Source organism: Xyrauchen texanus, chromosome 6 (genome assembly GCF_025860055.1).
Source record: "Xyrauchen texanus isolate HMW12.3.18 chromosome 6, RBS_HiC_50CHRs, whole genome shotgun sequence".
Classification (NCBI taxonomy): domain Eukaryota; kingdom Metazoa; phylum Chordata; class Actinopteri; order Cypriniformes; family Catostomidae; genus Xyrauchen; species Xyrauchen texanus.
The window spans coordinates 2427674-2442677 of NC_068281.1; the positions used below are offsets into that span (position 1 = coordinate 2427674).

At 41.6% G+C, this 15004-nt stretch overlaps 1 pseudogene; it reads left to right on the top strand.

Moving 5' to 3' along the window:
- Positions 1 to 8724, top strand: part of LOC127645806 (uncharacterized) — a 9188-nt pseudogene extending 464 nt beyond the window's left edge.
- The last annotated feature ends 6280 nt before the right edge of the window (positions 8725 to 15004 follow it).

Sequence of the window (15004 nt, forward strand, 5' to 3'; positions counted from 1 at the left end):
GGTGAGTTTTGTCGCCCCCTATCGGTCGTGTCTGCAACTGGCCGCTGAAACACGCAATGAGATTATTGTTTTGCAAATCTATATCAAATGTTTGTAAAATGGGAAAATAGGCTGTCTGATTGTGCTGCGTGTGTGTGTGTGTGTGTGTGTGTGCGCACATTTTGTGAATTTATTTATTTATTGTAAATTATATGTTAGTCACTATCTTATTTATTACCTTCGTTTGTATTTTACAGATATTTCTGGCAGTCCTGTAAATGTTGATGTGGGCATTTGTAAAACGCATTGTGGCCAATCAGCGCGTTCTACGTCATTCGAGGCGGGTCTTTGGGTCTCCAAATTTTCCTCAATGCTCGATTTCTTGCGGAGCAAAAAGGTAAAGCGATTCCACAGTTGACCGCAAGATGGAGACACATTACATTTGTATACTTATTTTTCCACCTTTCCATCCGGTGCGTTTAAATATGACAGTTGTTTTTTAGCGGTACTTTTTAGGTATAGAGAGAAAGTGACTATTATTATAATTCTTTTCTTCAAATTAATAATTTACTCACTTATTGTTTCATTATATATATATATATATATATATATATATATATATATATATATATATATATATATATATATATATATATATATATATATAGGTAAAAATAGGCATAACAATAATAAGCTTTTTGCTTATAACTTTATGAATAAATGTGTTTTAAATAAATCTTAAAACCACTGCAAAACGATCAGTTTCTCTGTGATCATCACAGATCATCACCGATCTTCTACCTGGTCGTCTAATGGTTCGACGGAGACTTGGAGAGGCCTTTGAGCCACAGTGTCTCACACCCACTGTGAAATTTTGCAGAAGATCGGTGATGATCTGTTGGTGCTTGAGCAAGGCTGGAATCAGGCAGATTCGTCTTTGTGAAGGACGTTTGAATCAAGCCACGTACGCACAAGGTTATACTGGAAGAAAACTTGCTTCCTTCTGCTCCGACAATGTTCCCCAACTCTGAGTATTAGTTTATCCATCAGGACAATGCTCCATGCTCCATGCCACAGCAGGTCAATCCACAGGAGGAGCACCGGATCAAGACCTTGTCATAGCCAGCCCAATCTCCAGACCTGAACCCATTTACATTTATGCATTTGGCAGACGCTTTTATCCAAAGAGACTTACAGTGTACTTATTACAGGGACAATCCCCCCAGAGCAACCTGCAGTTAAGTGCCTTGCTCAAGGACCCAACAGTGGCATCTTGGTGGTGCCCCCAACCTTCTGATCAGTAACCCTGAGCCTCAACCACTGAGCCACCACTACCACTGCCCCACATTGAACATTGAGATGCTTGAATTTTGGCGCCAGGAGTGGCATAAAGTCGTCCAACCTCACTCAATGTGAAAGACTGGCAGAGATCATGCCATGACGCACAAGAGCTGTGATTAAAAATCAGGATTATTCCACCAAATATTGATTTCTGAACTTTAAGTTCAAACATTAATATTGTGTCGTTTCAACATGAATATGAACTTGTTTTCTTTGCATTATTCACGGTGTCGTTTGTGTTATTTTGACCAGTTGTCATTTTATGCTAATAAATGCTCTAAATGACAATATTTCTATTTGAAATTTGGCAGAAATGTTGTCAGTACTTTATAGAATCAAACAAAGATGTTCATTTTACTCAAACACACACCTGTCCAGAGAAACTGATCATTTTGCAGTGGTTTTAAGATTTATTTAAAACACATTTATTCATAAAGTTATAAGCAAAAGCTTATTATTGTTATGCCTATTTTTACCTCTCCGTTTGTATATTCTCTCTTCAATATCTTCATCAACTTAAAAGAAAGAGAATCACAACTAAATATTTTATTCCATAACCACTATAGACGAGACAGCTGGATCCCTCATCTTCATCCTCAGGGGCCACAGACCCCATCAGCGGGCCCCCGTCCTGTGGTCTGAGCTCCATGTGTGAGCCTGCTGGGGTTCGAGTTGACAGAGTGAAGCTTTATGAAGATCTTCAAGAGGTTGAAATCATTGAAGAATGCCACTGTGAAACCAAAATGAGCCGGTGTGTGCGAGCTCCGGCTCTTAAATCATACTACGCTCAAACGTCATATGAGACCGTCATAGACGTGGGCAAATGTGTGGGGTTAAAAGGTGCACCAGGTAAGAATATGTCAACAGTACGTGAATCAGTGGTTCTGCAATGTCATCACTTTTATTTAAATAACTTCTTGAAAGCTCTGTACACTCCAATCATTTCATTTCTGACTGATACTCTTAGTCATAAATCAGTCATCAAGTGTGTCCAAAGAGGTAGTATACCAAGTAGCAACTATATTAAATAAGCTCTAACAAATGCGGTAACGATCCTCATCTTATTCTGTTTTATTTTACAGAGGGATTTTCATGCGTACCCACTCAGTTTGACTCCGCCCTCATTGAAACGCCAAACAAATTGGAGTTGATTCAGACAGTAGCTCGATGTGAATTAATAGAGGGATGTTACCGTATTCCATATATGGAGTTTCATTATGAGCGTCACATACGACGATGATGAAGTCAAAGTGGAAAGCCTCAGGGTGAGTAAACCAACAAACACCTAATACCTGTAATCTAGTTATATATGGGGGCGGCTGTGGCTCAGGTGGTAGAGCGGGTCGGCCGCTAATCTCAGGTTTGGTGGTTTGATTCCCGGCCCACACGACTCCACATGCCGAAGTGTCCTTGGGCAAGACACTGAACCCCAAGTTGCTCCCAATGGCAGGCTAGCGCCTGTACTTCATCTAAGACTATTTTAAACAGTATTATGCTGCTTTTATGCCTTCATTAATTGAGACTACTTGGGATAATTGTACTTAATAAAATGCATTTGTCTCCCTGCCAGACCATTCAATGAATAAGTGAAGGCAAAAGGGTTTATAAAATGGTGAAAACTGGACGTAAGATTTTACATTTTAACCTACACTCAAACAACTAATTTTAATATTTATGCATTTAAAATTTTATAGCACAATTCCATCAATTTTAACTGAGTAATCTTTAAGAAAATAAAAATATACTGTATACTTTTGGTTAAATATAAAGCGTACTCCAGGTAGGGAATGAAGTTTTGCCCCAAGTGAAGGAGTTCAAGTACCTCGGGGTCTTGTTCACGAGTGAGGGGACAATGGAGCGGGAGGTTGGCCGAAGAATCGGGGTAGCGGGGGCGGTATTGCACTCGCTCTATCGCACCGTTGTTACGAAAAGAGAGCTGAGCCGAAAGGCAAAGCTCTCGATCTACCGGTCAATTGTTGTTCCTACCCTCACCTATGGTCATGAAGGCTGGGTCATGACCGAAAGAACTAGGTCGCGAGTACAAGCGGCCGAAATGGGCTTCCTCAGAAGGGTGGCGGGCTTCTCCCTTAGAGATAGGGTGAGGAGCTCAGTCATCCGTGAGGAGCTCGGAGTAGAGCCGCTGCTCCTTTGCGTCGAAAGGAGTCAGTTGAGGTGGTTTGGGCACCTGGTAAGGATGCCCCCTGGCCGCCTCCCTAGGGAGGTGTTTCAGGCACATCCAACTCGGAGGAGGCCTCGGGGAAGACCCTGGACTAGGTGGAGAGATTACATCTCCACACTGGCCTGGGAACGCCTCGGGGTCCCCCAGTCAGAGTTGGTTAATGTGGCTCGGGATAGGGAAGTTTGGGGCCCCCTGCTGGAGCAGCTGCCCCCGCGACCCGACTTCGGATAAGCGGTTGAAGATGGATGGATGGATGGATAAAGCTGTAAATATTTGGGATTTTTGTTGATTTCATTTATTTAAAAATGACATCGTTTGAAATCGAAATGTGTCAATTTTAAAAATAGGCTAAAATATTTTTTGATTTTAAAGTGTTGATGTCAGACTCAGTGGCGTGGCCAAGGGTGGGCCGGGGTGGGCCAAATTATGGGGCTTTTCCACGGCACGGTACAACTCGACTCAATTAGACTCTGCTTGTGTTTTTGGGGTTTCCACTGTGGATAGTACCTGGTACTTGGTACTTTTTTAGCACCACCTTGGTCGAGGCTCCAAGCATGTCGAGCCGAAACTAAATGTGATGTCAAAATCCAGCAGATCACTGATTGGTCAGGGAGAATCGTCACTACCGGCGTCACTGGATTTCCGACACGCGACATCAACCCGCTAGTTTTAAAGTTAGCAAGAACGATAGAAGTATCATTTGTTCACGCGACTTTCGAATTGTGAACAAAATGAATGCCGTGGTCAATAAACGAGGAGCAGATGTTCCTTTCATTAGCGATGAGCGATATGATAAAGTCTCTCAGGAAGTGTCTCAGCTTTTGGATGCACACGGCTACCACCGGACCGACCAACAGTGTTGGGAAAAGTTCAAAGTGACTACAGAACCGTCAAGGAAATGTGGAAGTAGTTCGACCAAATGGACGCTATCTAAACCAGCGAGCAATGGGAGGGAGAGTGCGCTGAACTTGTGTTGATCCACGATGGAGGATGGTACGTTTTGTTACCTTAACTCTGTACTCTGCTTGGAAAGCTCCTAAAACAATCAGGCCAATTGAACTGTTACACTTGTGTAAAACCACCATGCAACAACTGCTTTATGCAGCACAGTGAGCTAGTAGCTAACAGCTAGCGCTTGTGCTATTGTTTATGGTCAGTAATGTTTGTGTCGCGTTTAAGATGATGTCACAGCAGTAGAGGCGGCACAACTATGACGATCAGCCCATAATCCCACCTACGTTGAGGCGGCACTAAACTGCAGTGGAAATGCAAGCTCAGAAAAGTAAAGCGAGTCGAGTCGAACCGTAACGTGGAAAAGTGCCATTATACCCAGGCCCACCTAGAATATCAGAGAATGTTTTTTGACTTCAAATATATATTTATTAAATAGTTTTAAAAATGCATACATTCTGCTTTTTGAAAGTGTGAAAGAACTGTTTGAACGCGCCGCCTTTCAATGTTTCAAATGTGGCCCATCCATTTTTATCGAGGCCCTCGCAAAAGTTATTTCCTGGCTACGCCCATGCTTGATGTTGATTTATAAAAAAGTATCCCAATGAAGAATATGTGGTTTCATCCTTAAATCCAGTGCCTCACACCAGTTAATCCTGTTTGTAAAAGAGGAAATTAGTCAACTCCATGTGATCCTTGCCTAAGATGATTTCCCCATATATTAGTCCTTAAGATTGGGGTCCTGATCCACCCCCCACCCCCCCGTAACACATCCAATCCACATCTGCTGACTTAACGTCTTATATGAAATAACTACATAATGCTTTAAAATACAGGGCATATTACTTTATACTTAAATATGCATGTGCATTTCACAAAGTTGCATAAGAAAGGTCTGAAGGTTGACTGCATGACATCAGTCAGGGCTCAGGGCAAAAATCCCACAGAAAGTGACAAAAATGCAATTAATTCCTCACTTATTTAACCGTTGACATCTTCATCATATTCTATTCTTGGTCATCAAGTTTAGAATGGATATGAAGGATGGATGACATGTTGTGTGATAGCCATGAAAAAGTCACATACTGAAGTGTGATGCAAATCTGCTTGAACAAGAGCTTGATTATTGAGGACATCTGTGGTAAATTCTCACTGTCTGTGCAAAAGGTGCGAGGAGCCCACAAAATGTCCCCACAGGTGCCGAATCAAAGCACTTAGCATGTTAACAGCTCGCCGCTTCTCTCTTGTGTTGCTAATGTTCTAACAGGAAATAGACGTGGGCAGATGTTTGGGGAGCTGCACCTCAGGGAGCCAATGTCTTCTCAGGTACATGCTAAAGATCCAACCTTACACATACGGCTAAGCAAACACACAATCACCCAATTATTTTAATTGAAACATACGGTGCATCCGGAAAGTATTCACAGCACTTTTTTACACATTTTGTTATGTTACAGCCTTATTCCAAAATGGATGAAATTCATTATTTTCCTCAAAATTCTACACACAATACACCATAATGACAAGGTGAAAGAAGTTTGTTTGAAATCTTTGCAAATGTATTAAAAATACAAAATGAAAAAAATCACAAGTACATAAGTATTCACAGGCGTTGCCATGACGCTCAAAATTGAGCTCAGGTGCATCCGGTTTCCACTGATCATCCTTGAGATGTTTCAACAACTTGATTGGAGTCCACCTGTGATAAATTCAGTTGATTGGACATGATTTGGAAAGGCACACACCTGTCTATATAAGGTCCCACAGTTATCCCACCGAGCCACGAAGTCCAAGGAATTGTCTGTAGACCTCCGAGACAGGATTGTATCGAGGCACAGATCTCGGGAAAGGTACATCACTCAGATTGTCACCCGGTCAAACTGAGCGATCGGTGGAAAAGGGCCTTAGTCAGGGAGGTGACCAAGAACCCGATGGTCACTCTGACAGAGCTCCAGCATTTCTCTGTGGAGAGAGAAGAACCTTCCAGAAGAAGAACCATCTCTGCAGCACTCAACCAATCAGGCCTGTATGGTAGAGTGGCCAGACAGAATCCACTCCTCAGTAAAAGGCACATGACAGCCCGCCTGGAGTTTGCCAAAAGGCACCAGAAGGACTCTCAGACCATGAGAAACAAAATTCTCTGGTCTGATGAAACAAATATTGACCTCTTTGGCCTGAATGGCAAGCGTCATGTCTGGAGGAAACCAGGCACCACTCATCACCTGGCCAATACCATCCCTACAGTGAAGCATGGTGGTGGCGGCATCATGCTGTGGGGATGTTTTCCAGTGGCAGGAACTGGGAGACTAGTCAGGATCGAGGGAAAGATGAATGCAGCAATGTACAGAGACATCCTTGATGAAAACCTGCTCCAGAACGCTCTGGACCTCAGACTGGGGCGAAGGTTCATCTTCCAACAGGACAACGACCCTAAGCACACAGCCAAGATAACAAAGGAGCGGCTACGGGACATCTCTGTGAATGTCCTTGAGTGGTCCAGCCAGAGCCCAGACTTGAACCAGATTGAACATCTCTGGAGAGATCTGAAAATGGCTGTGCACCGACGCTCCCCATCCAACCTGATGGAGCTTGAGAGGTCCTGCAAAGAAGAATGGGAGAAACTGCCCAAAAATAGATGTGCCAAGCTTGTAGCATCATATACAAAAAGACTTGAGGTTGTACTTGGTGCCAAAGGTGCTTCAACAAAGTACTGAGCAAGGCTGTGAATACTTATGTACATGTTAGCCACTGTGTGTTTTTAAAAAAAGTTTGCAATACGGCTTCAAAAATCACATTTGAGGTGAAATGAAAGTGTGAAGTTTATGTTCTAGAACCAAACGTTGACGTATCGTCTAATAATGTTTAGACAGAAGGGTGGCACGGGGTGTCAGCTGCCACCCTAAAAATAAGCTTTGCCACTTCAACTCGGACCCTGCTGGTGTCCTGGAGATGGTGCACGATGGCCTAACCCGTCCGTGTCATGCATGGTCCATAACAATGTTCCGGCAATATTATATATATATATACTGTAATAGTCTATTACAGACACGTGTGGTGAGGAGGAGGGCGTTGGCTGAATCAGCCGATCAGAGGGAGAGCGAGATAAGGGGCAGCCGGAGACGCCGGTTCGAGAGCGAGAAAGGAGAGAGAGAAGATCTTGTTCGAGGGCTCTCGGATGCACTGTCGCCCAGTACTCAACCGCTTCTCTGCCCTGGCGGACAACAGCTTGCGCTTCCCCCGGTGGACAGTAGCGAGTCCTCCAGCCCCTGGTGGATGGAACAACTCCTCCCCTTCTTGGCAGACGGCCGCTGTTCCTCCGGATCTCGGCGGCCGCCAGCAACCCCTCCATCCTCAGGCAGACGGCCGTGGCTGCTCCCCTGGCGGATGGCAGTGGAAAGGCGCATCCCTCCTCCTCCTTCCCCGGTTTCGGCACCACTGTAACAGTATAAGGACGGGCAAGGAGGCTGGAACCGGATGAACAGTAAACATAAAATGTAATAGTAAACTTTAAACCAACATAAACAAACACAGACACACATGCAACATGGCCGCGTGCATCTCTCTCTATACCTGGCGTCCGCCAGAGGGCAGAGAAGCGGTTGAGGACCGGGCGACAGCACATCCGGGAGCCGGCGAGCAAGTTCTTCTCTCTCTCGAACCGGCATCTCTGGCTGCCCCTTATCTCGCTCTCCCGCTGATCAGCAGATTCAGTGCTGGGCGTGCTCCGTCAGGGCCCGGCCACGCTCTTCTCCTCATCACAGCATGGTTACGACAATATTAATATCGTAAAACCGCAATTTCCACCTAAAACAAAATGACTATATGATGATTAGTTTGTCAAACCTACTATTCATTTTTTGGGGGTAAAACTTTTTTGAGGGTGGATAATGACTTGGTGAACCCATTAGTTACTTACAAAAGTGTCCTCAGTGTTTTGTGAATGTTTTATCTAACACACCCCACACTTGTTTCTGCAGGAGTGCGTCGAATTCGGGTGAATGTTTGTTGAGGGCTGAAGGACAGGGCAAGGCTTGTGTTCCTCGAGACTACGAGAGTCACACTTTCCTCAGTCAACATGGCCAAATCCGCACTGTCCTGGCCATCACTTCCTGTCTATGCCAGTCTTGAACACAGCGCCCACTACTGTAACACTCCACCAACTGCAGTGCATCAAGACGGAGTTTAATGCACCCCTCCGATGTCGCATGAACCCTATGTCGGCTTTGATATAGGGACATTTAAAGGAGCAAGCTGCAATTATGCAGTTCACTCTTGGCAAATATTTCTGTAATATATGTAAAATGTGTAAAAAGTATTTTGTAAATAAAATCTATGCAAGAGAAGGAAAAAATGCAGTTTATCATCATTGGATTTATATGAATACAGGAGAATGTGCACAGAATGATACACATCATGTTACAAATCAACCAGTAAGATATTAGCAAGAAATGCAAATGATAAATAGGTGTATTACATGCAGAATCGCGTTAAATGCTATAGCTAGATTCTATGTGTATTTGGTTAATGACTACTTAATTTTATGGATTGTGTTATGTAATTGAAATGCGTAAATCTTAAAAACATTTAGTCCCACATGTCAAATGGGCATTTAAACCATGCCCTCGTGGGGGTACTGGAAAATATCGCAGCTACTTCATGCTGATTAACTGTATAAATCCATGTAAGCATCCACGTTAAGTGTAAATGCCTTTTGCTCTGTCGAACATGTAATTGACAACTTGAACATGACCAGACAGCATTTCTTCACGTGGTGCCCTATGCAGGGCATTTTATTGCTTTGGTTTATATTTCAGCATTATATATATTGTCCCTGTGGGACATTGTTCATGTTTTCACCGTAATAATTACTAGAAAGGTTTCCAAAACAAATTCATCCATATCAGACAAGAGCCCTTAAAGGGACAGTTCACCCAAAAAGGAAAATTCTCTCATCATTTACTCCCTCATCCCAGATGTGTGTGACTTTTTTATTTATAAGATTATAAGAGGAATTATTCGGCTATTTTGGTCCATACAATGCATGTGAATGTGTGCCGACATTTTAAAGCTTTAAAACTTAAAATATGAATAACTTCGGTGTGGATGAGAAACAGATCACTTTCACATTCTTCTTCTTGTGTTTTTGGTGATGTGTAAATCTTTAAAAAATGAGTGTAGACAGACAGACAGACAGACAGACAGCTATATAGTTAAAATATATTTTTGCCTATTTTGAAGATTTATGCATTTCAATTTCATAACAAAATTCCATTAAATTAAATTGTGTAACGTTTAACAAAATTAAATGAACAAAACCTAAAATATATATACTGTAAAAAAATTTTTTATTTCAATACACATACTTAATATTTTTTATTTTGTAATGGCATTTATCAAAAATGGAGGGAGAGAGAGAGATGGAGGGAGGAAGGGCATCAGAACTCAATAAAGTTTAATCTCCCGACCTGATATTTGTATTTTTTAATTAAATAAATATATTTGTTTGACAGGGAAGCTGTGCGCAAACAGGAATATATATATATATATATTAGGGCTGTCGATTTAACGTGTTAATTCAGTGCGATTAATTTTATTAAAAATAACGCGTTAAAAAATTAACACAATTAATCGCAATGCCCCGGACGATAATAAGGAAGATTCCTGAGAAATGCAAGCTTGTAGTACCACCTGTTTACTCCAGGGGGCAGTAAGTGAAACTTCAGCTGTATGAGCAACACACAGTTTATACAGTGAAGAAAACACTTCAGCAGAACAACACAAACATGTGTTACATTCTTGCGTTCAAAACACTTGATGGAGCGCAAATCCGAACTAAGAGATCTCAAGATGTGTTTAAAGATTGAGTATTAAACTATATTTAACTTGACACAGTGACCTAAACATTTTATATTTATGACGCAACGCACCAGAGACGCTACACAAGCATGACTGACGCAGGTGTCCTTAAACAAGCCCTCATAATAAATCTCCAACTGATTGACAAATTCACTTGTGTAATGGATTGCTGTGAACTGTGAGTCAATGAGTCACTTATGATCAATAATATGGTATTAAACAATATATTTCCACTTTCTGTCTTATCAATGATTAACTCTTCTGCTACAAGAATGTAATGCATTTTAATTATCTGAATATTATAAATGTTTTATATATATATATGTGTGATTTTTTAATATTTAAAGATAACTATGTATAATTATATATTGATATAAATATGTATAATCTTTATATATTGTGTTATTGTTATATGAGGGGCTTTCTCAGCAAATATTTGTATATGCGATTAAATGCGATTAATTAATCGGGACACCATGTAATTAATTCTATTAATAATTTGTATCGATTGACAGCCCTAATATATATATATATATATATATATATTCAAAAAAAGGGCACTTTCTCTCGAGGAACAAAAAAGGGCAGGTGCTCAAGCCCCCTTTGATGTCTATGTGTGTTTAAATGCAGTATACGGAGTGGTGGTGGCGTAGTGGCTAAAAGCACATAACTGGTAATCAGAAGGTCGCTGGTTCGATCCCCACAGTCACCACCATTGTGTCCTTGCGCAAGGCACTTAACTCCAGGTTGCTCCAGGGGGATTGACCCTGTAATAAGTGCACTGTAAGTCGCTTTGGATAAAAGCGTCTGCCAAATGCATAAATGTAAAGTATATATTTTGAGTTTTGTTAATTTAATTTTGTTAAACGTTACACAATTTAATTTAATGGAATTTTGTTATGAAATTGAAATGCATAAATCTTAAAAATAGGCAAAAATATATTCTGTCTATCTACACTCATTTTTTAAAGATTTACGCATCACCAAAAAACACAAGAAGAAGAATGTGAAAGTGATCTGTTTCTCATCCACACCGATCACATCACTTCTGGAGATATTGATATTTTAAGTTTTAAAGCTTTAAAATGTCGGCACACATTCACATGCACTGTATGGACCAAAATAGCCCAGACATTCCTCTTATAATCTTCATTTGAGTTCAGCAGATGTAAGAAAGTCACACACATCTGGGATGAAGTTGAGTAAATGATGAGAGAATTTTCCTTTTTGGGTGAACTGTCCCTTTAAGGGCTCTTGTCTGATATGGATGAATTTGTTTTGGAAACCTCTCTAGTAATTATTACGGTGAAAATGTGAACAATGTCCCACAGGGACAATATATATAATGCTGAAATATAAAACCAAAGCAAGATCATGTTTTATCAATGCATACTTTCGCTATTTCGCTATTTTGAGGTTAAAACATGAAATGAAAATGTATTTTGAGTCTATTAAACTTTAAAAAAAAACTCAATTTGGATTTAAATATTTATAAAGGATGGACCCTGGCCTGTGGTGTTGTTGTGTTATGACAATGATAACAGTTGCTGTTTGTAAAGGTATTAATGGAAAGGAGGAGGCGAGAACCGGCTTGACAATATAAATAATAGTTTAAAGAAGACACACAGGTGTCGGACAGCTGCCTGTAAATCTCTCTCTCTGACCCACTGCAGTCTCCAGTTGGCCTTTATCCCTCTCTGAGGCTTGAATAGCCTGATTAGGGGCCGGGAATCACGACCCAGCCCCGCCTTCCGCCCTGTCACATTCCTCCCTCGTTCTGTCAGGCCAGGGTGCCCCCGGCATGACATACACCCCCCTTTCCCTGGGGAGGGGCATGCCTAACACTCTGTCTGTCGGCAGGTCATCCCCGTCTTCCTGGATTAGGGATGGGACAAGGGGAGGGAAACAAAAAAAAAGTGTGGCACCTACATGCCGTAACAGCGATCGTGCCAAATTAACAAAAACATTTTTAAAAGAGAGGGAAAGGCCAACACGGAGCGGCAGTGGGATAGAGAAAACAAAAACACTTACTCGCCTGTTCTCCAGTACGCCGTAGCTTGGTCCTCAGCCACTCCTCAAACCTCCAACGGACGACAGCCGCCCCTCCCCGGATGGATCGGAGGCAGTCTTCCGGCCCCTGCCAGACGGAATGCCCAGCCACGTTCTCGGGAAACAGAAGGGGTCTCCTCCACCCCTGGCAGCGGTTCTCCCGCTCCAGGTGGTCAGCCAGGAGCCTCTCCCTGCTCGCGGTTGGCGATCTCATACCCCGACGTGTTTCAGTGGCTAGTAGGGGTCTCCTCCGCTCCTGGCAGCGGCCCTGACCGCTCCAGGCAGTCGGTTAGGAGCCCCTTCTCCCTTCGTGGTCGGTGGCCGTTCGTCCGCTCTCAGGCGGCCGGGCTCCTCCGTCCTCCTGCGGATGGCCGCGGCGGCTCCGTTGGGGTGGAAAGTAGCGGCTAGAACTCTACTACGGCGCATCCCTCCTCCTTCCAGGGTTTCGGCACCAGTGTAAAGAGATTAACACTGGTATCAAAGACAAACACATAAAGGTATCGGACAGCTGCCCGTAAATCTCTCTCTCTGTCCCACTGCAGTCTCCAGTCGACCTTTATCCCTCTCTGAGGCTTGATTAGACTGACTAGGGGCCGGGTGAGTCGCATCCCGACCCAGCCCTGCCCTCCGCCCTGCCACATTGTTGTAATGAACATTTAATAAATAAAAAAGTGTCTCATGTGATCCAAATGTACCTTTATGCTTTCTTTTATGGTAAAGCCCTGGAATCTCAGATAGAGCCTTGGAAGTGAGAACCTCCATAGCAACGCCCGGGCACACCCTAGCAACCTCATAAATATGCTCTGGCAACTAAACACAACACCTAAGCACCCTAGTGGTGAGTTGTGCATGTGCATTGAAAGCTTTTAATGTCGTGGATAGACATCCATTTACCACTGATATGAATCATATAGTGTTTAGAGAGAAAGAACAAGTGAGAGAAGAGGTAAACAGAGAGAGTAAAGGTAACAGGTAAACAGGTGCAGGGCTTCAACAGGAGCATCTGATACCATTCACCCTCCGTGCCAACCAAATAAACTCACAATGGCCGGACAATGCATGAATGCTTGCATATTTAATGCCATAATTGAGACGCATTTGTTGGGTTTGACACAATACACATTAGCCTGGATGATTTTCATGGGATGTTTGGTCAAAATACTCCATTAGGAAAATTATTATTAAGTCAGGATGAAAGGGGGAATCTCACAAAAGATCATGCAGGTCACATTTCACCCCCATAATTATGAGAAAGATCCTATAGGTGAAATGTGGACCTTTCTATGAAAGACTTGTTTTGTTTGTTTGCTTTGTCGTTTTTGGCAGGGCAAGCCGAACTGACTTAATCTAGGGCAGGATATGAATTATAGATATCGACAACTCAATTCTCACTATGACGCAAATTCTGGATATCAGGAATGGAATTACTACTAGCGAAAAGTGCTCATTTTTATATCAGTAATTACATTTGCACTCATAAAAACATTAATCATTGATATAAATGATGTCATTACTCACAGAAAGACACATTCTATATCAAAAGTACAATTTTAACTAGTAAAAAATGTAATTTTGCATATCTATAACTGCATTTTCACTATAGAATTTCACCATTAACTTTCGTTCACTCCTGATAATATGCAGTTACAGATATATATATATATATATATATATATATATATATATAATTTATGTAATACTAGTTCCAATTTCACATATCAGCAATGCACTTCTTACTAGACAAATGCAATTTTTTTTAATATAAATAATTACATTGCTACTCGTGCAAATGTCCATTCCTGATATCAATAATCAAACTAGTAAAAATGCATTTTTTTTAAATATCTATAATTTGGTTTTCACTAATGACTATGTTAATTATTACTGATAACAAAAATGATGAACACAATTATCTTTATTCTCCGATTCATTCACATCTGAAATACCAAACCTAATTTGTGCATTTACAGATATCAGTAACATCAATTTCACTAGTTGCAATTCAGTTTTTAAAGGGACAGTACGCCCAAAAATGAAAACTCTCTCATCATTTACTCACCCTCATGCCATCCCAGATGTGTGACTTTCTTTCATCAAGAACACAAATGAAGATGTTTAGAAGAATATTTCAGCTCTGTAGGTCCTTACAATGCAAGTGAATGTTGGACAGAACTTTGAAGCTCCAAAAAGCACATAAAGGCAGCATAAAAGTAATCCATACGACTCCAGTGGTTTAATCCATGTCTTCTGAAGTGATATGATAGATATAGGTGAAGAATAAGATTAACATTTAAGTCTTTTTTAACTAAAAATCTAAACCTTTGACCAGCCCAGACGAGTAGGTGGCGATACGCACGAAGAATGCAAATCATCAAAGAACAAAAGCAGTATGCGGAAGTGAAAGTAAAAGTGAAAGTGGAGATTTGTAGTACAAAAGGACTGGCTTTGCACCCACACCTATCATATCACCTCAGAAGACATGGATTAAACCACTGGCGTCTTATGGATTACTTTTATGCTGCCTTTATGTGCTTTTTGGAGCTTTGGTCACCATTCACTTGCATTATATGGACCTACAGAGCTGAAATATTCTTCAAAAAATCTTAATTTGTGTTCTGCAGAAGAAAGAAAGTCACACGCATCCTGTTA